At 39.5% G+C, this 25014-nt stretch overlaps 1 protein-coding gene across 21 annotated transcripts in view; it reads right to left on the reverse strand.

The window, feature by feature from the left end:
- LOC118769682 (receptor-type tyrosine-protein phosphatase delta-like) overlaps positions 1-25014 on the reverse strand; it is a 236546-nt gene that overhangs the window by 151317 nt on the left and 60215 nt on the right. For all 21 annotated transcript variants that reach the window (XM_036516937.1, XM_036516923.1, XM_036516935.1 and 18 more), the window contains exon 4: positions 14591-14628. The gene's annotated coding sequence lies outside the window, so the exon portion shown is untranslated. The remainder of the gene's footprint in view (positions 1-14590; positions 14629-25014) is intronic.

Below are 25014 nucleotides of genomic sequence, written 5' to 3' on the forward strand. Positions count from 1 at the left end.
GGTTGTAGACATTACACACTGAGCAGGAAGCTAAATGGGGGTCTGGAGATGAGGTATGGAGGAGAGGAGAAGCTGGTGGGACCGCACTGATGAAGCGGAACGCGGTGGTGATCCTTCACGTTCAAGGAGCCGGTCTGCCATGACGTCACACCCCCTGAAGTGAGCATGAGCTCTGAAAACCTCCCATGCTAGAGAACACGACCGAACGCTCTCTACTGGGCGGCGTGCGAGTTGAGAGTTGCCGCTTCGTGTCACATTTGGGTCAGATCAAACCCAGCTCCATGGCTGGGAGAAGGGTCAGGAGATAGGCGGAGGGAATTGTGGAAATGGAAATGGATACCAGCACACATCTGTGCAGACTGGAGGTGTTTCCAGTGGAGGGCTGTAGCAGCAGAGGTATCTGCAGGTTTGAGCGAAGAACTGAAGCAGAAGTGGGAAATGGTGATAGAATGAAGGAACTAAGGCAGGAGGCGGGGGATTGCTATGCAGAATAACATTAGAGCCTGAAATGGCTTAAGCAATCTGTGTGTATGCTGCATTCATATCACAAATAAGGCTTACATTAAGGCATATATTCTACAGTTTGTTACGGCGGTTGAAGATGGGTTGCAACTAGTAGGGCAGCAAAAGGCAATGTTGCTCTTAAAAGTAACTGTTTGACACCATGTGAACATCAGTATAATGCAATACTGCCCTTACAGATACATGTTAGCTTCATTCTAGTATAATGTACGCATGATTCCTTTAAGGATGACCGTGTGCAATTATGTGTACGCTAAAACAGTTAGGGCTGTTTGTTTATGCTTTACCACCTTCTCAGTCTGATGATTTTATACTTCCATGTGGACAAGAGTACCATATAAATAAATAAGTGCAGAGTGCAGTTCAGTTGTCTGTATCCCTTAGAGAGGGACAGTAAAAGCGTTATTGATATTTAAAAGGAGTTCCTGCCCAGTCGAAAGGATGTGGACGCAATCTAATAAACCTGGAATTAAAAGGCTTAAAGGTCGATGATACTGGAATATAATTGAATGAGACAACTAGTAAATATTTCAGGACAAGGCTCCTGCCTTAATTTTGCAATGTATACATGTAGCCAGTGGCGTAACACTGTTATCAAATAACGACAAGGGCTGAAATTTGCCTCTATTACTAATATTTATAATAAGTGATCTTCATGTTTGGGATGAAGGTGTCAATAACTCTCCCAGATGTCTTTAGAGACATAAGGGTTGTATACTACTGTATGTAACAAAATTTCAAGCTTCTTTAAATGAGTAGTTTTTCACGGACATTCTGACATTGATCAATTGATAAACTGAAATAAATATATTCTGATACTTCAGGCTGACTGACAAACCTACTGGTCAAGAAATTAATGTATTCCCTCAAATCAAAGCTAATGCAGTACATTTATTAGCTAAAGCAAACATTTTGTGTACCTAGTTATCTTTTAAGGCAAAAGATAAAAAAGAATCTAACATTGGTATTTTAGCCTACAAACCTCTACTACATTCAGCATAGTTTGTTGTCTACAGAACAAAACAAAATAGCTCGGTGAATTCCACACAAGGCGTCTGTAAATGTAAATCAGACACATAAAGAAAGACAGATAGAAAGGATCTTTCTCTCTTGATGATGTCTGATGATATCCCTTTGCCACCATACGTTTTGCTGTAGAACTATTTTGGATTTTGGAGTCATTTACAACTATTTCTTTAAGGTTGATTTTAAGTAAAGGGGCGCAAGTCAAAATAACAAATGGCACCAATTCCATTTTCAGTGTGTGGTAGCTGCAGCACTGTGATGGATGGCCTCCAATGGCTATCTACGACAACTATCAGACCAAAGTCTCATCAGTTTAAAGAAATGCATATCCATATGTTCGCAATCAGTAATGTGCATTATCGTTATCATGATCATTATTCCAGGATGGTTAGATAAGATCAATATTTTATATACAGAGGACAAATAATCAGTCCCACTTTGTAGTTTATTAGTCCATAACTTTGAACCGTAACCACTTGTTACTATTCAGTTCTCAATTCAGCATTTTCGAAATGTTCTCCTAGAAATGAGGATATTTTGTATGAGAAATGAAAACTCTATTATTCAAAATTAGGGCCAAACCATCAAATTTACTTCCATCCTCAACAACAGAAACATGGAATGTAAGAGAAGTTATTAGGAACTCTTACAAAACGTAATTGTTTGGTTTTTATCAGTCCACCTCAGAAATAATTCCACTGTTGTCTGTCCTTTTTGTACCTTGTCAGCATCCTTACAAAAGTGAAGTCCACAGACATGGCTCTACAGTTGTCTCTCAGTCTCATTTTACCCAATTTGCAATGATAACCTTCTCATGTCTATGACAAAACTTTTCTAAATATCAACATAAGCCGCAACAAATAAATAAATAAATACATGAAAATTAGGGATTACATCCTCCTGTCTCAAATGAAAAAAGCAAGGAAAAAAATGTTATTGGAAACCTAAACATTTCCATATCTGGTAATCGTTCCCTTGCCAAGCCATCCAGTCATTGTAAAATTAGCTTTATCAGGGAGGTCTCTTGGATAGCAATATTCTAAGCGGATGAAAGTTGCTCAGCTGTTAAATCCAACATGGGGCATAAGAGGGGTTTCACTTGTATGGAATCTCTGCCTAGACAACTAGAACTCCTGTAGCAATGTCAAAATGACATAGACAACATCTTTTACCTTGAAAATTTTAGATGAACCTGTTGACAGAGTTTGAATGATAAAAAATAGTAGTTCTATTTAAAGATTTCTAAACACTCATTAGACACACAAAATGAAACACAAAGAGTTCTTAAGTGCAGTTCAACACACCGAGTTGTAATGTCACAAAATGGAATTAAATACCCGAATCCTGCTGTTAATCCTATTGGCTTTACTCCCCAGTTATGTCTTTTTAACATTAAAGTTTTAATGTCTTTTCAGTGTTAACGTTTTGCTACAACCTGTATGTCTAATCCTGGATTCAAATAAAATTATGATGGATGATGGTTATGAAATCAACTAGATCATTTCTATTACCAATAAATTAGTCAGGTTGTAAAACACTTCATAATAGGTTTTCAATAATCAGATGGGATGGTATGTTTACACTGAGTGGCAGGTTCTTGCATTTATTGTAGCTCAAGCTGAAAAGCTGACACTGGACCTCTGCTGTAGCCTCTATTTAAGGGACCAACTCTGCATGAAGTCACTGGAGAGAGTGATGGAGATGGAGATTGGAATATTGAGAGTCGAGGGGGGGGTGGCTGGGGGGGGGTCTGTGTTATGGATCACCGAATCTTATAGAAATTAAAAGTGAAAGAGGGTGTTTTCCAGAGATATATTAAGGCTTCGGGATTTCATTCTCATTCCTTTAATTTTCCCCACATGGGAATTTCAAGGCAAAGGGCAGATACACGAGTCTTATCAATAATGCAGCTCGGACAAACAAATAGAAATGCTGATTAAAATGCTGACGTCTCTGTTACTGGCACGCAGTGCATTAGCATGGGCTGTAGATTTTTCTCAGCTGCACACGAGACTTTGGTATGTGTCCTTGTGGCTTTGCCCATTACTGCCATTGTTTTGCGAGAATAGCATTTTGCTAACTCTCACAGGGAAAACAAAAATGCTTACTTGTTCTTAACAGAGCATCTTACGCATAGTCATGTATTATGTAAGTGGCGGTAATGATCTTCATACAAAGAAGGCTGAGGCTGAGAAAGACCAACCAACACCAGCTAGGACTGGCTAATTCTTTCCATGGAAACAGGAAATGCTCTTTTGTCATAATCATAATCAAAACTGCAAGTAAGGAGAAAGGATGCTAAAGGCACCTAAGGCTTTTTTTCTTTCAGTTCTGGAGATACTGTACACATTTTTGTGATGCAAAATATGCATGTTGCCATCTTCATCAGCCTTTATGTGTTAATTCTTAAGGAGACCGTTTTCACAGCAATTTGGAGACAACATTCTCTCAAAGCACTGCAAACACAAAAGCACAAATGCCCCAAACAACGCAAGTGGAGGATTTTATGTACATACCATAAAAACGAGTCACTTTAAAGAGTTGCTGGAAATTGAGGCAGGGAGTCATAAAACCGCACTCTCAAATGTATGCTCTAATATATGTGATGGGGAATCAGACGCAAAATATCTCTCTCCGCCCCTGCTGAGATAGGCCCTGCCTTTCCAGCCGGGTAAAATGATTGCCCCATACAACGCTGCAGACTGCATTGCCCAGCTGGTGAAAGCAGAAATCATCAGCTGCCAATGAATCCAGGAATGGCGTGAAGAGACCGCCCCCCCCCCCCCCCCGCATCACGGTAGGAATTAGGGAAGAAAGAGTCTCTGGAGAAATCCCAGCCCACATAAATAAATAAATACGTACAACCTGCTTAGCATCCGCACGAGAGGTTTGATCACAGTGATCTGTCCAGTAACTGAACAGCACTAGGGACATAGTAGCACATACAGTTTGGCGTAAATATAGAGGGTATGTACAAAGTATGCCACTGAAAATTTAATCACAGAATGCAGAAACTGTAAACAAATAGATACAATTGACCTAAATGTATTCCATCACAAAATTCTAACAAGATTCCAATGCAGTTTGACCCGTATACATTATTGATACGCCTCTGGAGAGTTCCATTCTGATTTGTATGCTGACCATTACAAAACTCAGATGTACTGTAGCACAGGGTCTAATGAGACCACGCATGCGTTGGCCGACTGTAAACCAAAGACTGAATGAGGGCGACTGACCCCTTTTTCTTTTTTTTTTGAGAGCCGGAGGAGAAGTGGCAGTGAGAAGGCCGCATCGCTGTGTGTGATGGCCATTTCCTTCACGTCTCCACCCCCTATGTGGCTCATCATGGGCGCCCGCTTCATTGGAACAGCTTGACTGTTTTCTTTGCTTCCTGTCTGACTGTGGTGAAGGCAAAGGGCCGAATAAAGAGTTCAGCAAAGCAAAAATTCCATTTGATGGTGAATCACTCGCCAGAACCCTGCAGGCAAGAAAAAAACTGCCACATAACCATTCAAGTCAAACAATGTTGCTATCCAGTTTATATAGTATTCCAGCCGCAGAATCCCTTCATGTGAAAAGTTACAGTTGACATTGTAAATACACCATACATAATGTGCAGCAAGGCTTAAAAGATAATCATATCTTTCGTTCTTTTTTTATTTTTACTTATTAATTCAGACCACAGCAAAAGTTGTTTTCTTTTTTTTTATTTTCCTGTGGCTGACACAAACTTGGCGATGGTCGCTCTGATTTGCAGCTCGACTGGGGAGCTGCAGTGAAAGGCAGAGAGAGAGAGAGAGAGAGGCAGCGTTTACGCCCCTGATCTCGCTCCGATTCGGCAGTCACTCTGCGCTTTAACAGAAATATCATAGCGTGTCTGATTGATCAAAAGCATTGTGTTTGCCTCTGGCTCTGTTGCATAGTTCACTGTTCATGAAAAGATGCTTTGTAACGAAACTGTCGCCTCGTACCGAATGAGCTCGGGAAACAAATATGATTTTCAAAATACATCTTTAATCATATCACACATTTTCTGCCCGCAGACTGCATCAAATCGTTCGGTTAAAGAGAAAATCTATGGGATTTCAGAACATAAAAACACTGTTTTAGAAGATTGTTGTTTATGAGTAATTTTTGGTCACCTTTAACCAAGCTGGCAAGATACACAAGCAGAAACATATGTAATTTCTAATTACCTTCATAAAAGAAAACAAAGGTTTGGTCTGTGACAACGGGACACAGGGAAATGATGTATGCCTACATTCTTGATATAATATCACATCTATCTTCTTTTATCAATGCATCTTATTCTGTTTAGGTTAGAAGTTAATTTGAACTATATGGAAAAACAGCAATTTAATTTCATAAGAACCAGGCAACAAAATCACAAGAACATTAAGTTGGAAGTATTAGTAATCAAGCAAGTCATGCATTTATAAACCTATTAAGAACTATATCGATGTAGAGAACTGCATTTCCTTAAACTGTTATAAGAAACCATCAGCACTTGCAAGTATATATTACAATATTTCTTAATATGCCTGTTGCCAGACATATGCTTTTGGCCAGCACTGTGGTGTAGTGGCTGGGAAGCTTGCAAACAAAAGGTTGCATGGTCATATCCTCTTTGGAACACAAATACTGTATTATTGACCGAGGTACTTCACCTGCATGGTCTCAGTTAACACTATGCATTGGATAATGCACGAGAATAGGCAAACATAAGCTCTGTAAATCAGCCTGTCGCAAGGCGTCTGTTGGACAAACGAATGGCATCTAAATAAAAGGCGGAAGAAGGAAACGCCAGCAGCGTCTGAGCGTAAAACAATGCAGCGGGAGACACTAAACCTGGAAAAGGAACCGATGCAGACAAAGGAGCAACACCAGCTGTGTGATCCATCCTGTTATAGTTTGCTGCCCCCTGTAGTTTATCTGTCTGTCTGCGGTGAAGAAATGCTCTGATCTTCTGTTTGTTACAACAAGGCGCGCTGGGTCTTCCTTCGCATCTCTGCTCCACTTATGTCAGGTTTCCTGTGCTTTCCGGAGACCCGCGCCTGTGATATTGGGGGATTCTTTTGTTCTTGGCTCAGGATAAACAACTGTTCTAACGGAAAACCTCCACACACCCGTGAGGGTCTGAGTAGCAGCAGCATGCTTGCCTTTAATGCCTAAGTGCAATGCAAAGCAAACAAACAAACAACCCGACAAACGTGCTTTGTTTTCAAGGAATTCATACGCTTGAAATTTTCCCCATGGAATATTGTGACGGAAAAGGATTGGAAGTTAAAACGCAACTATTTTTAATTTTTTTTTTTTTAAAAAAAGGGATTCTAAAACTTTTTGTCCTCTACCCACTTTATGTATGACTACTTTGCCTTTTTAAGATACAATCATGAAACATTATTTTGACCCCAAAAAAGTTAAAACAGCACATTAATATAAAACAAGTTGCAAGTTATCTGACAACTGCAAGGGTTTATAAATATCTTTAGGACATCTTGAGATCCTTACGTTGCTTCAGAAGAATAAGTTAATCAAAAACACGAACAAAAAAAATAATAATTTGCTCAGTTGCACAGTATGGCATATGAGATAGGAACAATGACATGTAACTCATAATTCAATCTCTTCACATGGCTGTCAGACTGATGGTGCGGCTTTTGCGTGTCACTTCCTCCAGTGAGTTGCGATTCTACGGATGCGTCATCCTGTCAAGGCAACTTTTGTGCCGACGGATAAAAGAACATGACATCCACACTAAAGACAGACATCGCTGTGAGACCATTGACGAGTGCTAAAAACCAAACAAGGATTGACTTGATTCGAATAAATCACCGCGCCATAATCTATGCCGCACGTCTGAAACGCACAAGGGAGCGCAATCAGTTCTGCGGTTCTGCATGCGGCAGTGAATGGCGTACTTGAAAAGGCCATTATGGGGAGGGGGAGGAGATGTTTAGTCTAAAAAAGGGAAAATAATCTCATTCTTCGGTGCCTCTTTTCAGACTCAGGAAATTGCAATTTCACATATTCAAGTGGCTGATGCATTCACACTGTGCTCGTGTGAGCAGAGCTGGTAAACCACAGAAGGATCTAATTTTGCCCGTGCGGATTGGATGAGTGAATGCTACGGTATCTACTGCATCTGTTCAGAAAGCGGGTGGAAATGAAAAGACCGGCCCGGGCTGTGCTGGGGAGGTGACGCGGGCGGCTTTTTGCAGGGCTGTGCTGGTCTCTGCTAATTCTCCTCATTTTCTCCCACTTCCCACAAACAACTCTACCGTGTTCCAGCAGTGTGAAGTACTTACATATGTGGCGTTTTTTCATCATAATACATTATATTATATTATATTATATTATATTACGTTATATTATGTATTCAGTATTACAATTCCTTGTACTCCAGTAACCAGCATGATATTAGTGTTTTCTTCAAATGAATTATTAAGTGATTGTTCCATGAGGGACCCCACACAGGCAGCCACAGATTGCAAAATATGATAACATATTAATAAGAACATTTCTATAATGACAGCATGTCTAAAGTCTCTAATGCTGAAGAAACAGCAGAGTATTTCTAAGAGTTAGCCCCCTGAGAGGACAGAATATCTGTGTGGTATGAAATTATTTGAGCTGCACATGACTGAATCAAATGAGTAATGGGAGAGTGAGGCTTCATGAGCTCGGAGATGGGTTGTGCTGTGTGTCATCAGTGATGTCCAAATTTCTACCAATAGGCCTACTACTATTTTTCTATGGATAGCAATGTTTTGAGTGGTTCAAAAACAGTGATGGAAAACATCTAATAGCTCCAAAAATGGCCCCATGAAAGGTAAAACATTCATTGTTGATTTATGCATGTAGTACGCATGGATGTCCATTCATGGAATATAAAATAGGCCTAAAGTGTGATTGCTCCTCTGTAACCTTTCTTACACTGAGACATTCTCTTCAATTAATATGTGACTGCCAGTCCTAAATAGTCCAGCTAAAGCAAACTGCACTTTACTAAATTATCTATCATTAGATTTTTTAAATGGTACTGTGGTGTGGACTGTTCACTTCTGAGAGTGGAATAAAGTGATTCAGCCTCAGCAACATCTCAGCTATATACCTGGTCCTGGAATGAAACTGCACATATACCACTGCAACAGCTGTACGATTACCTCAGTATGAAAGAGAACGAACTCCGGACTGCAGAAAGTGAGACGTCCTCTCTCCACTTCTCTAGCTTGGCATTTCTGAAGGGTTTTCACCCCAGACACCAGTGCAGTGCACAGATCCAATCCAATTCCTGAGACTAAGGTTACTGACTAAACAAACTGCTCCATTTCCTGTGTGTCTTCTGACTCGGGCAAATGGCTGAGGGCCCAGACAGAGGGATCTTATAGCCAGGCCTGCAGAAAGCATGCAGGCAGTTTACACTAATGTCAGCAATAAACCCAAATGACATGCTTTTTGCTATAGCTACGCTAACAAAACAAGAGCATTAATTGGCTCTCAAGCAGTCACAATCAAATATTTGGAAAGATAATTCAAATTGTTTAATTCTTTAACTTTAATAATATAAATTGTATATTTTTATAAATTTTACAAACAAAAGACATTTCTGTAGAACAGTACAATAACAGTACAACCAACCTACCCAAATGAGAACATATTATGTTAATATACTTCAAACTATAAAACCTATAAACTATAAAAATAATCATTTTTCATACATTACAAATATATTACACTTTGCCATTTCTTTCCACACTGACATATAGTTTATAAATATTACTTTTGAACTGTTCAAAATGTGTCTCTGATTTATGTCTGATTCATACACATTTTCGACCACGCCATTCCTCAGAAGAATCATAATGGTATTTACTTTGACCTCTACAGTAAGAATGGCTACCTGGGAATTAGTTCACAGTTTAAAGGATGAACTGCTGTGCCAATACAACTCTCAGTCATTGCCCACAGAAGAAAATGCAAGACTGAAAATCAAGGCCAACCAGTGGATTATGTTATGCAAAAATAAATACCAAATATATACAGTAAGTACGTTAAATTACACAGCAGAGGATTGTGGGTATGGAAATGTTGAGCTGGTGATGGTTCAATTACAACCAATCACTTGAGGCAGGATAAAACTTGTTCCCGTTCAACACCTCCCAAATCAACATAAGGAGGGGCGGAGCCTTTTTGTCGAGAATAGTAATCCAAAAGGACACAGAGAGGTCAGGCATTGTTTTTTTTTTTCCTTTTTTTATGTAGAAAAGTAAACTCTCATCCCTCTGTCGTAACGAATTTCTCTCTCTCTTTGGCCATTTGCCCTGCTGTTTGCGTCGTTTCTCTCCCCGTGCATCTAATGGCTGTGCTGTAATCCACTGACTAATCTGCTGTCAGTCTGTGTGACACGGCATTAGCTCACTGTCAGTGGATCTTACTCCTCAGGGATCGGGGATGAATACTGTAATTTCAAATACATACTGTAACAGTGCCTCAACGGGCACAACATACAGGGGGTGGAGGGGACATTTAGAGACCCACTTAAGCCCCTTTTGTCCCCGTGTTTTCTGCTACCTTCTTACACACTTGTCCTCGAGTCAGATCAACACTCTAACCGCGCAATAGAAGTCTGGGCCGCGTCTGCTCCTTCGCACTAGGTGACAGCACACATTTTCAGAAGATATTACATAAAGGGAAATGCTTTGAGACTTGGCTTCTGACAGGGAGCATTGTGTAAGCCTGATCAAAACCTCAGGGACTCGCGTCTTGGCTCCTCACAATTACAGATGTTTCTTTAATCACCCTTTTGGAGGCTACTCTGTGGCAGATTCTCTCCTTGTGGTTTATGGAGGGAGCCTGAGCAAAACAGAATTTAGAAGGATTCATGCAGATACTTTGTCATGGGAGAGAATTCAGAAGGGAGGACTCAACTTAAGGTTACATTCAGTGAATAGCATAATATTGCTCCTTATTTTGGCATCATTTTGAGTTATAGTGATTTGCTAAGAATATCAATAAGACAAATAATACAGAAAACGATCATAGTTTTTTCCATTAGCTAGACATTTTTTGATCTTTACAGTGGTCACACTTTATTAAAAATAAAAGAAATAACAAATAAAGGCAGGTTTCTATGAAGCTGGGTTTGTTTTGCTTTCATCAGATTTTGAGGTGGAGGTGTCACAGTCTTGGAACTCGTGAGGATTGTTGGCTTGTATCGATGGCAAGAGTTAAACAGCATTGAAACCTGTGTTTGTCTACGCGGTGATGGGATTGTATCACGGATCTCACTGTTGAGCTCAGTTCCTGGACTGCCAGGCAGACAATGGCTCAATCTGCCCTGAAATCAGGGTCCTTTCACCAGCCTTCTCGGCCGAGCCCTGACCCAATCTTGTTTCCTGATCCCGCTATCACATTTGGCCCCGCAACACCAGACAGCTGCCTATGAGATTAGAACACATGGCTGGGCACAATGGATTCCAAGCGCTGAAGTGTTGGAGATTGCTTGATTCCTTCGCACTGATAAGCAACCCCTGACGCTCTGTTATAAAGCGCAATGGGCAGAGGTTCTGTGTGTACGCTATGAAAGGGCAACCCTCGCCCAGTCAGTCACCAATCACCTCCCGTCGTCTTTCAGACCGCAGAGAGATGAAAGGGAGACACTTTGGCTGTGACCGGGTGGGCGTTCAGGTCCCACAGCCAGGGGAAAAAGAAAATTGACAGGCTTTTGTGCAGAAACTTTTTTCTTTTTCTTTTTTTAATCCCTCCGGTTGCTTAAAAAGCTAACCATGCTGTAGATGTGATGAGAGATGTCAAATGATTTCGAATGGGGATCAAATTGAGTGAGCAACGGGGCCACGGTCTGGCCATCTGGCTGCTTCTTGCTCCCTCTGTCAGTTTTTCATCTCTTTCATTACCCACGGTGCTGTGCTAACCTGGAAGCCCCCGAGAGCAGCGCGCGTGGTCAGCAGAACCAAAATAGAACACACCTCAACCGCAACAGGGCTTCCATTATAAATTAATGATTAACGCTTAGAGGTTGTAGGCAAGATGAAGCAAAACTATCCAAACAAGCAGCACACACATACACACACTCGCCGGCACATGTGCGTGCACACACAAACATGCACACAAGTATGTGCGCACACACACATATACCAAATAGAAAACAACATTATATTCCAATATCCAATTGCCTGTGGGAAGGTCACTGATGCAAATGGATATTGATTGAATATCCTCTCTGGAATGCAGTAACATCAGTCTACAGCTCAGATCATCAGATCAAATCATACTCTACCATCTATAACTCATCTGAAAAATTGAACTGAGTAAAATCTCAAGAGGTGCAAATAAGACCACATTACTTTCAAACTGGAAACATACACCAAAAGGGACAACATATATCTGATAATACCATACGCTGTAAGCACAATCCAACACTGTTTGTGGCTACCTGACACAGAACATTGTTCCAAACCCTATTTTACCATACAGTGCATATACTATTTTTTTTATTTCAATGGAGCTCTTTATGAGTGAGCTATGTCAGGATTTGGTGTCCTGAAACTATTAATGGCAGCATTGTGATAGATATCATGATTACGGATCACAGTTAAGTAGATCATCATGAAATGGGCACTGCCTGTAATCCTCTTTCCATGCCTTTGTTTTCATTGAAAATATAAATTATTGGTATAGCCTCAACTGGAGTTCCAGACTGCCACTGTCTCAAAATTACTACATAGCATCATTACCACAGTCTGTCATGTATGGTATAAATGGTGTTTTGCTTTCTAAACTCAGACATTTTGTGACATTTAAAAAAAAAAAAAACGATCAAAAAACCCTTCGCTTCTTTTATCAGTTTGTCTGCCCGGAGCAGAACGATCCCTCACTTCAGGACAGGCAATTAATGGTGACACTCTCCGGTTTCTCATGCAAACAATGCAGCCAGTCTGTGTACTACAGCCCTACAGCTGAGAGAGCAAAAGTCCAAGCCTTGCAGGTCTCCCTCACATCAGAGCCAAGCAATCCCTTTATTATAACCGTCACATCGCCTCCCTAGCCAAAACAAAACAACATGTGAAATGATGTGCAAAAACTGGTAAGAAAGTGTTTCAGAGAAGATCTGGTGACACTAGAAGGGGGGGTCACAGAAACACACTGTTGTAATGTGGGGCTCAATGAACACACATCTCTAAAAATATAGTGCTGAAGGCTGTCAGGACACAAAAACCCTAACAACATTTGCCTAACAAAATATGACAAAACACTGTAGCCATCTAGCCACCACCACACCACACCTCACGCCTGGAGTTCCACTAGAACTCCACTGATCTGAGAGGAAGGCAGACAGACAATTTTGCAAATATGTGTGACAAAATAAAGAAAAAATAGTACAGCTGAGTCCAGTATAACTCATGCTTACAATGCTTTTATGACTTGACTGTCCCTGAATTGGAGAGAATTCTGAATTTTGTTGGGTGAGAACAGACAGAAAATGCAATACAGGATTTAAATACATTACCCTGCAAAATCTGATATGAAGCTGTTATGCTGTTAAAATGAACAACATAAGCAGCAGTGTGGTAGCACAATGAGCCATTAACCCCTTGTGCTCTACCAGTATGGAAGTGACTTTTTTTTGTTTCTGCAGTTTTCATTTTTTCTTCACTATTGTGTTAGAAATACATCCTGATACACATACAATACATCCTATTTAATTTTCTGCAGAAAGGCAAATGTGTAAGTGTTTAAGAGCTTGGTATGATATGGTATCTTAATAAACAGTAGATTCATCTGACTGCTAGCAACTGACAAAAAACAACTACTGATAGCATTCTGAAAACTGGTAATCATACACAGAATACATGCCACAAGAATGTTAAGGCACTGATGACCCGTTATCTTTTGTGGCAAAGTCATCCATCTCAAAATAACGCGTGATTCTAATCAATAAAGCAAAATTATTCATTTTCAATTTTATGCTTGAGCCATATTAGGCTTTTACAATTTGCAGTTACAGGCTTGAGCAAGACCAGAAAGGGACAGCGAATGGCTCCAGATAGAACAATGTGAGGAGTGAGCATTTCATATAAGGTCAGGCTTGCCACAAGTGTCATGATGCATATCCCTGTTATTAATGAATTGGCTTGGAACCTATTACAAGTAATACTAGTCTCTACACATTCCCAGCATGCCCCACTCCATTGCTAATGGGGATGATCAGTGAACAAGAGCGCTTCAGGGCCATAAATCACTGTCAGATGTGGCTGAGCAAAAGTTCTTATTGGCTGGCCAGAGCTCAGCAACTGCTAAAGCTGCGCACAAGCCCTTTTTTAGAATAACAATATTACAAGTTGTCCTGTTTTTCTCATTTCCTCGTCTGCATTTCTGCTTGAAACAGCACAAAATCCGCAAAAAAACTCAACAAAGATTCTTGCCACAGAAGCAGAAACCCTTTTTGTATCACATAGAGGGTTTAGGTTTAAGTGGATTTGCATTTTATGCTACACCATTGCATTCGTCATTTTCACAAGCTATGCTGAGGTGAATAATTGCATTTAAGGTGACGCATTATTTAACTTGTAAGCCTTTAACCAAAAATACAATATCAAAATGCTAAATACAAGCATTTAGGTTTCAATATCAAATCAATGAATGTAATGGCACATGCTGATAGATACAACTGTACTTGGACCCCTCATTATCTCTTTAGGCAATAGAGAAACATTCCAGAAATTTTTTGCAAAAAAGTTCTATCTTTTATATTTTGGTATTCTAGTACATTTAAAACCACATATTTAGATTTCTATGGGAGTCATTTTAAATTCTGTTTGAATTCTATATTCTATATTCTACATTCTATCTATCTAACTGGGGATACTCTTGTTCAATTTTATTTCTGTAAGGACATTTCTAGAGTGTATAACCAACTGCAAACATGCAAAAAAAGAAAGGAATGCTTCTCAACATGAGACACCAATACAGGCCAGATTTACGCCAACCCCAATCGTCCATAAAACACACCACTTACCTTTATGAACCCCAATAACTTCCCCAAGGATTCAACAGCTGAAAGACAATTAAAAATCTGTTATATGACATTGAATGGAAACATACTTAACTACACTACTAAAATAAACCATATTGTTCAGAAATCTAAACTTGATAGAATGTATATCTGAACGCTCAATGCAATTACTAGAAACATATCCAGTTTTTTGAGTGGGCTTTAGTCCTTTAAGTCCATTCCACTGATCTCAGTTGTGCACTGTGGTCGCAAAGCTCCAAACAATTACCATTTATATCAATGACAGCAAAACTGAGTATGTCATGCAAGACAACAAAAGTTTAGGACCAACTGCAGTCTGAACTAAACTGTAGATGAATAGATGCAACAGCCTGGTCAAGCTCTTCTACTGCACCAATCACAACCTATAGTTATATTTCATTCATGTTCTTTTTGAAGAAAGTGTTTCTTAACAATGAAATAAATGTGTTTGAGGGCCACAGAGGGATTTTATATAAGTGCATTATCAAATTATGAGGCCATCATCCATTAAAAGGTAATCAGCTTAAGAACCACTTTATAGTGTACTGCCTGTTTTATACAAGACCCTCTAGATGTTTCTGTTGGGGAAAAAAGGAATGTCCAGTGATAGATGAGGTATGATTGACTTTTAATTCATGTGCTCTATGAACAAGAGTGACACACATTATATCTTTATCATTGACTCAGCTAAGCATAAACTGATGACTTTGAAGAAGTAGTCACTAGCTATGCCTGTTTATACCATATATAAAGTACTTTAATGGATATGAAATAGTTGTAAATTCCATTTATGAAGCCTACATCATGCTGCCATTGAGAGGAATGCCTCCTTCTTGAAAAATATACACACATAAATATAAATATTAACTTCAGCAAATATTTGTAATGGGGGTAAATGATCTCTGTAAATGAAAATATGTTTCTTAAATGATGCAGGAAATATATGCTTTTAAAAGAGACGGTAATAAAATGCCTACTGCTGTGCAAATATTACACTCGGTGATAGATTCCCAGTTCAGTTATTTTCCTAAACTAAGCATGCACTCTACAATCACTGCATGTCAAAGCCTTACAAATGAAGTCAACAAAACTATTTATACAGGAAATACTGGCTGCCATGCATATATAAACCTACAGTACTTGTTTCTACATTCTTTTTAGAATTTATTGCTTGGAAGTTTAAATGTAATGACCTGGCATTAATTTCCAAACCTGGAATGAGGATTATTTTTATTATTTTATCTGGCAATATGTTTAAAATCTGTACTGGAGTATAAGACACGGAAACTTGAATACCATCAACTTTTCCCAGATAAAATATGGAAGTGCTTATGAATTACAGGGAAGGACAACAAGTATCACCACATTTCTCATAGATACTGTGCTGAAGATAACAGAAAGAAAAGAAAAAAAAATACAGAAAAGATTAACAGTCACACTAGAACAATTGGAAATGGATCCTTACGAATTGTTCCCAACTTCATCAAAGATTCATAACTGATAATTAACCATGAACATAGGCTCTTCAGCATGAGGAGCATTGTGAATTCCCACTCATATGTAGGCTGGAGTCAATATTCTGCCTGCCACAGATATAGCATCGTGGAGCCTACGATAAACATTTCATCTTGAGTTTTATGAGGCAGACTCAGAATGTTTCAGATGCCTCCTCCCTGAAAAAAAGCATGTTAAATCAATTTTAGAACAGGGGCCCTTGGCCGGAAATTCCAGGTCTTTGTTAGATAACTTCTACACACAGGAAGTGACAATGTCTCCACACAGGAGCGTGTGCTGTTTCAGCATCGGGAGGGAAGGAGGCCTTTGAATTGTAGAGCAGAGTTAAGACATGCTTGAGTACTGCTGCCTTGAATTTTGATGTTATTCAATGTAAAGGCATTTTAGAAGGGCAAAAGGTGTCTTGCCTGTTAGGATTCCCTCAGTGGTGGAATGAACTCCCCACGGGGGTCAGGACAGCGGAATCACTGGCCATCTTCCAACACAGACTGAGGAGGACCCACCTCTTCAGACCGCATCTCGGTTCCACCTCAACCCTCACCCCCTGACACCTCCTACCTTTAGTACTTCTTGCACTTGCTGTTTGTTTTACGTGTAGTATTGCAATGCATGTTGGATTCTGTGATCTAGTGACTGATGTATGGTAGTATGCTTGCCTTCCGTTGCCTAGTCAGATTGCACAGATTAACTTGTGGTAGGGCTTGAATAGCGTTATTCTCACACTCACTAGTCTGGGAGTATTAGCCTGGTCTGACACTGTTGCTCATTCAATTTGAATGGATACACTTATTTTGTGTCGTGCTGGAAGTTGCTCTGGATAAGAGCTTCTGCTAAATCATTGTAATGTAATGTAATGTAATAATTCCCTTCAGGATTCACTCCACATCCACATTACCACTCATTTACTCATTTCTTTTGTTTTGGGCACTCTGTAATGTCATTGCATGACAAGTCTGAAGGGGAAGATTCACAAATGATGTAGGAGGCAGGCACCAGTGTTGTTGGCCATTATCCAGGTCCTCAGAATATGGCATTTTTTTGGTAATATGGTATGAATATGTTTTTTTTTTTGCCAAAAATAAATGCCTGTTTATATAAACACCATTTCAGGACCAAAACATGTTGTTGCCAGATAGGTAGATGTGGAGCCAAGTTGCCATATTGTGCATGCCCATTGTCAAACAGAGCATCCTCACTTCCTCCCCATCATTTCTTTTGGGTGGGACTTTGCGTTTCTTGTTTTTGGTTTCACGTCCTGAGGAGCCAGACGACGTTTCCCCGGAGCACCTTTCACAGCGGACGGAGCTGATGAGTCACCCCAGACCTGTTGTATCTCCTGAGATGGCTGCACCCATGTGGAAATTCTTTTCATTTTGTTTCTGACAGCGCTGTAGTGCACATTCTCGGTCACACCTCACCACCCTCCACAGCCTCACTAGGGTATAAGTAGGTTCTGTGGTGCGGGTGGGTCGTAACATGTCTTTTGTGGTAACATTGGACAATGAAGTCATACACCTATATACAGTCATACGCTATATTACGTGGTGACCATTAGCACGACAATAGCCCGGTTTAAATGGCACCTCATTCAAAAATTAAGCCACGAAATCACCCCAATGCTATGCAAATGGATTTTATCTACTAGATTTTCCGAAATAAATGAACAGAAACAATGACCTCCTCCATCACATTACTTCTTAACACTTGGCGAATTTCTGCAGCTCTGTTCTCGGGGGTCAATCAGCCGTTCCCAAGGCCCACCTCTCCCTCCTATTTCACCCAGTCGATTCTCTTCAAGAATCCTGTCAATATCCGAGATGACCTGCCTCATCCTTGGGGCTGCGAGGAGGAATTCGAGCTGAAGGACTTGACGATCAGAATCCTGCCGGCAGACGCGCTGCACTCATGCCAACCTCTCGACTGAAGTGCAATTTAAAAAGCTGTCATTATGTAGTCTTCAACAGTGGTGCAGCTGCCAAATTCTGCTTCACTGTATAGCTTTGAAAGACACTTTTTTGACTTTGAAACACCTGGACTTATTTGAAGCCTCTAATCAAAAAGCAGTGCAAATTGAGTGTGGAGTGGCACAGTGCACACTAGAGAAGCCTGGGTTCAATTCAATTAATTAAAGGTTTGTTTGTTGAAAGGTTTTGTCATGTTAGATTAAGCTCCCTAGTGTTATGTTTTATCTGTGTGCGTGTGTGTGCTAAATGTCTTTTTGTGAGAAGAAATAGCACATGACCAAGATTTTCCATCTAAAGTTCTTATGCGCTTGTGTTTCAGTGAGGGTATTTTCCCCAGTGTCCCCTTTGCACAAAACAAAAGGGCTGGTGATTGCAATGTTTGGAACAATTCAAAATACATCAACCGGCTACAAACAAGAACCTTGTCACTGAGGATATGCCATCTGGACTTCAAAATCCAATAAATATACGGGTGGGCTGCAAAAAAAAAAAAAAAAAAAAAACACTGAGAGTCTGGAGTTTTCATTTTGTCCCCAGAATTTATGGCAGCTGGCATTCGGAGAAAGATGAATATTCATATATTCCTCTTTCAAAACAGTTATGGCCATCACTTTCAAGCTTTAACGTGAACATGAGAGCGCTTGTGGCGAGAGCTTTCTGCCCTTTTCTCTGTTCAAATGAATGTGCTTTTGGCTGGAGGTTAAGCCAAAGCCAATGTGCATTCACATTTGGACAAATATCCACACATTTGTTTTCAAATGCCAGGCCACACTCTGTTGATTAAGGCTGCACATCCACAATTCTTATGTTTTGACATATTTACTGTTAACTCTTCCCCTCTCAAATGACTAATACTACTACTACTAATAATAATAATAATAATAATAATAATATACTAGCCAAAAGTGCAGATTAGCATATAGATCTGGGTCGAAAGTAATCATGCATGAATGAGTTGGACTGTGACCACTTAGAGACTAGGTCAGTGGGCAGTGAACTCAGTATTAATGATCATGAAGGGCACTCTTTTACTGATTTTATCTGATGGCTATGCTGGCCATTGCACAGCATTACCACAGTTCACAACATATTTCTATTCTTCATTTCAGTATCATTCTTGCATTCTCTTTGCTTTGCTGATGGTATATTACTGCTTTGTGATGAGTACGATTGTAACGGTTATGAGCATGATTAATGGTAATCCACTGGCTATCTTTGTTTATATGTCACAGGCATGTAATTGGAACAATACTGGTCTTTATGTTGCATTCACAACTGGATTTGAACCAAAGAAGAAAAGTGAATCTCTGCTGAAATATGGTTACAAGCTCTGAACACTTATCAGTGCAGGTTATGCAATCACATGCCTTTCAGCGGACAGTCCACCACATCAGACTTAAAACTGTACTTTGCTGTCAAGCAGGATTAGCTGACTGGGTTTGCCACGGCAACAGATAAAACAACGCAAGTTAACATGTCATCCTTGCTCCCATACATGTAAAAAGCTATGGGACTACTATTGGAAATAGCATTTTATTTTCCTGCTTTAGCTGTTGTTATTCCCCGTAAATAGCAAGAACAGTATTTGCATTTACGTATGAAATATATAGTTAACATGCTTGGGATGTGCAAAATGTGACAGCCACAAAAAAATGAACAAACCAGTGGTAAATTACATGATCTGTTAACTAAAACATAAATTGAAATCAAGTCGGGAATTATTTCATTTATTCACAATAATAAAGGTAAGAGAAGGTGTAATTGGACTACGGCTGAGGGTCATGCATGTCTCTCCTTTGAAAGATGTAAACATGGCATTAGCAGCAATGAAAGGCATAAACAACATGCTGTTGCTAGGCACTGTTGTGGTTACCAGGTGGAAAATGCCCACACGGCATGGTGTGCATAAACACTGCACTTCATCTTAACCGAAACTTTCATGCGTGATTCCGTGTTGTTTTACCCTGCGACCTCACTGTGCCACTGATCAATGTAAATGTTTATTTATGATTGCGCCACACTTTAAGAAGGGGTTATGAGGATATAATGGCCATGCCTGCAGATGCACAAAAACTGGTGGCTCTTCGTGTGTAACGGGGGAGTGGGCAAATGCCTTTGGTGTCAGATACAGAGCCTGGGGGCAGCGAATACCAAAAATGATTGCAGGCACCTGACCGGTCATCTCAACTCTGACCCCTGCGTAGCTATGTGACCGTCCACCCTTTCATCCATCACACGCCCACAAATGCAATACAGGGCTACATATCCTACGTGTGTGTGTGTGGTTTATGTGTGTGTGTGTGTGTGTGCGCAAGTTTGCAGGGAGAGTTGGGGGATGCAAGCATGCGTGTAGGCTTTACAAATTACAAAGCAACATCCTGTCTGCTCTTCAGTCCATGTGCATGCTGTCAAAGAACTGGTTCTATTATTTTTCTTTTTTTGTCATATCTAGCATTGAAAAATGACACTTGTGGAAATTCCGCTTTTCTGGGTGTTTTATAGTCAGTGTGCTGGAGTGAGGAAGCCATTCATCTGGAAATTATACTGACTGCACGGCAGTGCTTCAGAAATGTAAATACCACTGCAGGATCGAGGTTCTAAAAGGTTCGCTTTTTGCCAAATAACTTGTTGTGTTCTATGGGGTCCTGCTCTCTGTCACAGCTTTTTCTCAGCTCTTTCTTTCAATGAGGATTATGGGAAATTGGTTTCTCTGTTGAAAATCCATAATCATGACATGGGACATTATTAACAAAGGATCAAGAAAGAACATTTCCCATCACAACATTTTGACAATAATCTCTTACGCTCCTGATACAGCCAATTAAAATCATGTAACTACGCCCATCAGAAGAAAAAGACATTAAAATAAGCAATGGCATGACCACAGAAGCCTACATCATTACCTGATTTAACCCTGTGGAAGGGAAATGGAAAACCTATGCTCGAATACCCCAGGCCACTGATACTGAGCACAGCATTTAAACACATCTTGCCTTTATATAAATTTATAGGAAAGTTAAATGCTAATCACACAACAAAAGTTCTAGGTCAGAGCACACTGGTGTTAGCACTTTTCCATGCTTGACTGACACTACTTTTTCTGTTTGTCCAAGCTATTCTCTGCATATGCATCCCTGTAAACATATACGTCTACCACCTCTGCACTACATTGTCCATATTAGTGCTGATGTAAGGTCATCTCTCATTCCTCTTTCTTCCTACTAAATTCCCTCCTCCCTTTTTCCAAACTCTGCACAGTGTGTTAAATAGTTTATGTTACATACCATTTCTGCATTCACACTTGCCTGTATGCATTTAAATGTATCACACACACACACACACACACACACACACACACACACACACACACACACACATATACAGTCATGTGCAGCTTAACGTCCATTTGGACAACGTCCGTTCGCATATACGTCCGTAGTCCCATAAGGTTATAATAAAGTTTAAAAATCCTGATCATAGAACAGGACGTAGTGAACATAACTGGACGTAGTGAAGGCAGTGCTTCCCGCACGCAAAACACGTGTATCTCACGTCTCATGGAAATAAAGTGATTTAACTGCCAGGCGTATAATGGTACAGTACATAGTATACCATATACTGTTTATAGTATGGTGTTTGCACAACGTCCAAATCACATAACGTCCCATTTCACAGAACGTCATCGTGGACATTAACCGACGCATGGCTGTATACATATATACATACGAACTGAATCACTCTCAGCCTACACCAAAAATTACAATGCAATTTACCGTTGCAAATTACTGCTGTAAATGGTTAAAATAAATATAAAAGGATGTCCTTCACAGGATGGTGAAGTCATTTTGAAATATATTTCCAATATAGACACTACTGAAGAGAGACATCAGCACTTCCCCGAGTGCACTTCCAAAATGCAAATTCAAAGCATCTACCGTGCTTCAATTGTGCTTGTATTGGCCTGCCTGCTCTTAAAGTGCTGGGCATAAGTGGCTGACTTGCCACCTGTGCAAGGCGTCATTGAAGAATTACACGTGATGAAGAAGGTTTACAGAAGGAGAGAGAGCACATAGGCTTTTCAATTTGTTAACTCTCACTTTACCAGTACGCGCGAATTGCTCCCTTGGAGTGCTTGATGCAGAGGACTACAGATACCTCCTGTGGCCCCAGAATGACTTTATTTAATAAATGGGAGCAGTAGATGATTGTGGGAATGCCTAAATCCAACATGGGGTTAAAAATCGGACCTTTGCACACTAAAAACAATGTGGGTCTTCCACTGAGACCAACAGGACAAAATATGCACAAATATGCTCCATTCTCTCCATCGAAAACCATGCTTTCACAATATTTACACAATCACAAATGTGCTAAAAACATAATCTCCATTTCCTTCACGTATTAGGTCAAAAAGCACTGCTCAGTATAAATTTCTACGTGATGTGAGTGATTCTTTTTCTCTGCAGTGTACATATCAGGCAGCACAGAACCTCAAAGGATTTTATATATTATAAAACAGTGTATAACAGAGACAACACTGAAAACCATAAAAAGCTGACTGCAGCTGAAGGATAAAAGAGTACATTTCAAGAACATTTCCATGTCACTGACACTTCTGACTAAACAGTTTTACCGGCTAAAATGATGCAGTGAACATAAATTCAATATGACACTTTCAACAAATTAGCTCAATTAAAACACAGAGCGAATGATATGCTTCAGTAAAAATAGATACAATGAAACAATATATTATAAGCATAATTATATAAATAATATAATATGGTATTGAAGTGTGGCCGAATGACTCACAAGTTGTGGAGCCATAGCAGAAATTGGCGGTTATTAATAATGATGCTAGGAACTACCCATTGTTCTGCGGAAATTACTATAACATTTTCAAAATTCATTACTACCATCACAAAATTATGATCATCAGTTGGAGCAGCTGGAGCACAGGCAGTGGGAATTACTTGGGTGATCACTGAAAATGGCTTGACTTTGATATCTCTACTAAATTTCACATTGTGTGGAAACATAGAACTGCTGTTGTACTAGCTTCTTACAATACTTTCAGCTCATTGTAAGAGTGAATGAGCTTAGGAGAAAGAAAACATCAGTTTAATAGACAAAAACTCATAAAGAACTGTATTTTACTATTTAATAATTTATATACATTGAGAGCATCAGCTCTCAACATATTCTCAACAAGATAGCTTCCTTTTAGAATGTATTGTTATCTGTTTGAAAATATTATTGAGCTAACAAGAGGTTTGCATTTTATGCAATTATATCATATTACTGAAATTCAAACTCAATTCAAACATTACTGTTTTTAGTTTTCTTGAAGGAGCATACATGTGAAACTACAGTTTTGAAAACATTCCTAATCTAATGAGCTTTTCCTGAGCTGCACATTTCTGAACTGTATATTCAACCGTGTTCATTATTACATTATTGTGTACTTAGCAGACACCATTACCCAGAAAGCCTTTCACAGAGTACATTTGTAGAGATTAATCATTCATAGGCTTGGATATTTACTTGAGACAGTTTGTTTGAAGTGCCATACTTATGCAAGTGACGTGAGTCTATGACCTTCAGGGTTCTAATAATGTTCTCTCAGCACTGCTCCACAGTATCATAGTACCCTGTGCAGTCTTTCCCAGCTGCTTTAATAAGCAGTCTGTCGCTTAAGGTATGGGGCTTTCCCCACCACAATGGAAGAATATGCCTCCTCCAAAGTGCTGAAATTCGTTTCACTCCTCTCCCAGCAAGCAGGTTTCACTCCTATTTATTGTGATAATGTTGAGATCTTTTCCCTTATTGCACGTACACATAAACTGTCACCATTTCATACTGCTTCATCTCGCTCCAAACTGCACTCTTACATGATATTTTAAAATTAGTCATGGAATTACTGACATTAGGACTAAAACGTATCCCGATGAAATTTCTGTTTAAATTATATGGACTGACTGCTATTTATAAGGTACCCAATATATCCTGCAGAAATTACACTGCATGTAGACTCCTTCACATTAAATCATGCAAACATTCATATCGGGAACTAAACATTTTGCATAATTTTACAGTTTACAGATACATGCAATTTACTGATTTTTTTTCCCTCCAGAGCACATGGAGTCCCTGTGAGATACATGGCATAATGCCAACTTCAGGCTGATTTCATATGTAAAACGGATTAGTATTTGCACTGAAAATTGTCTCTGTGGCATGATGCTCCAAATGAATTAATGATGCAAGAAACACACATGTACTGCCTTGCTTTTAAGAAAAAAAAAATCAGAAGAGAGCATAAGGATTTTCATTGGAACTAATATCCAATATGGATCCATTTACACAGAACCGTAAGGCATGCATTCATAAGTTGATTAAAGAATAAACAGATATATAAATACATTGATAATACAGCATACAGTACAGCACATACTGTAGTTCAAGATGAAACATTTAAGGGTTGTTGAATCTGATTAACTATTTCCAGTTACAATGTTTCATATTAAAAATAAATCAAGTGTTCAAAAATAATCTTGCATTGCTTTCTTTTACAATCCCTGGAAGACAATGAAAACATAGGGGTTTTGAACATGTCTCCACAGTTAAACACAATAGCTACAATAAAAGATTATGATTTATATTACACATCTGATAATGCACTGCAGCAAAATAATCTGAACAAACTGAACATAATGCTAATAACGTTGATCTCTGAATATTAACCAAACAAAATGTGTCCTTTTTTTCTTTGCTGTACAGATACAGAAGCAAAAACATGCACTATCTGTGTTATTTCACAGTCTAACCATGCTTGGGGATTCATGCGACACACAGCTGGGCGTATGCATGTCCATTAAATTCCAATGAGGTTATTGTATAATGTATTATTTATCAGCTCACGACAAGCAG

The sequence above is a fragment of the Megalops cyprinoides genome, chromosome 22 (genome assembly GCF_013368585.1).
Source record: "Megalops cyprinoides isolate fMegCyp1 chromosome 22, fMegCyp1.pri, whole genome shotgun sequence".
NCBI lineage: Eukaryota > Metazoa > Chordata > Actinopteri > Elopiformes > Megalopidae > Megalops > Megalops cyprinoides.